The sequence below is a fragment of the Morone saxatilis genome, unplaced genomic scaffold (genome assembly GCF_004916995.1).
Source record: "Morone saxatilis isolate NCDOM2014 unplaced genomic scaffold, NCSU_SB_2.0 Contig0, whole genome shotgun sequence".
NCBI lineage: Eukaryota > Metazoa > Chordata > Actinopteri > Moronidae > Morone > Morone saxatilis.
In genome coordinates this window covers 423,914-425,342 of record NW_023339650.1, presented here as the reverse complement: position 1 = coordinate 425,342, position 1,429 = coordinate 423,914, and positions in this window count along the sequence as shown.

Below are 1,429 nucleotides of genomic sequence, written 5' to 3'. Positions count from 1 at the left end.
TATAAATTATATTCATTTTCAGAGGGTTTATTTAGCTGGGGTCAAAATGACCCCAAGGATAAAGGGTGTCGGTAGGATTTTAGGGATACACAAGGGTTAAACTACCCAACAGTATATAAAGTAGTTCAAATGAGCTCAACCATAAACATCTACAGTAAAATACAACAAACACATTAATGCATTAATTAATGCAGCAGTGATATTAATCCTAAAACATCAGAAGGACTAAATAAAAAGCCATGGGATTATCATCACTGCAGTATTCTTAAAAAATAAAATGTTCTCAATTTTGGCAACTTGTCATTCTATTCTGATGCATGCCTTGTGTTTAAAATTATTCATAATCTTGCACCCGCTCTTCTTAGAGGATGTGTGGCACTGCAGGTAGGACTGGGGGTTGTTGGGTGCAGCAGTTCAGGTAGATGACTTTCAATCAGACTGTTCAATCAGCTTTCTCTTTGAATGTAGTGAGGAAATAGAATTCCAGAACCACAACTATTAGACTCCAGGAAGCTTTGCAGTGTTTAAAACCACCCTCAAGCTCTGGCTAAAGTCAGCACAAAAATGTTGCAACTAATGACTGCCCTGTGTTTATTGTATTTATTATCATATTGATTCTATTTATTATCTCACACTGATGGACTTTTATGTATTGTCCTACTTTATGTAATAATTTACTGTTCTGTGGTCGTAGTTTTGTCTACCTTTAAACAGTTTTAAACACCTTTATGTGTCATAAATAATTGCTTATAAAGTGTGTTAGTACGTGTTTATAAGTGCACATATCTCTAATGTACTTGCTGCAGTGCCTCTGTAGAGTGGAGCCAGCTATTTCAGTAAGCACAGTTACAGAGTTCAGGCTTCTTCAAGTCACTGGAATGTGTGATGGCTGGGCATTTGGCTGTCTTTACAGGCCAAGCTTCCTCTCTCTGATTTCAGCCACCACCCAAGCACCCAAACACAGGCAGGAAGAAACTGATCCTCTCTGAGGGACCAGATACTAATGCCACACATTCAATAAGGAACAATTTAATCACTTTTATATTTACATCAAATCATCCTGGTGATGACTGACACTGTAGTAAAGAACATGGTGCATAATGGGACACAATGATACAAAGGAAAATAACTAGTAACTACTTGTTAGTTTGTAACTAAACTAACTAAATCAGCTATTAAATTACTGGGGACATAACCCAGGCACTAGTTTGGACCAAAAGATGGACTTTGCATCTCCAATTCCTACCACTGTACAAAAATTAAAAATATCCCGCGGCCACTCCCATCTTTTGCCAGTTGAAGCCAGAGACTGCCTATGTCCCATCTGCTCACATGGAGGCAACTAGCTTCATGACCTATACTGCAGTCAGCCTGTCAGCCTGTAGGGGCCGATCAAGATGTTTTGGTTTCACTTTCAGAGAGCTGTCAC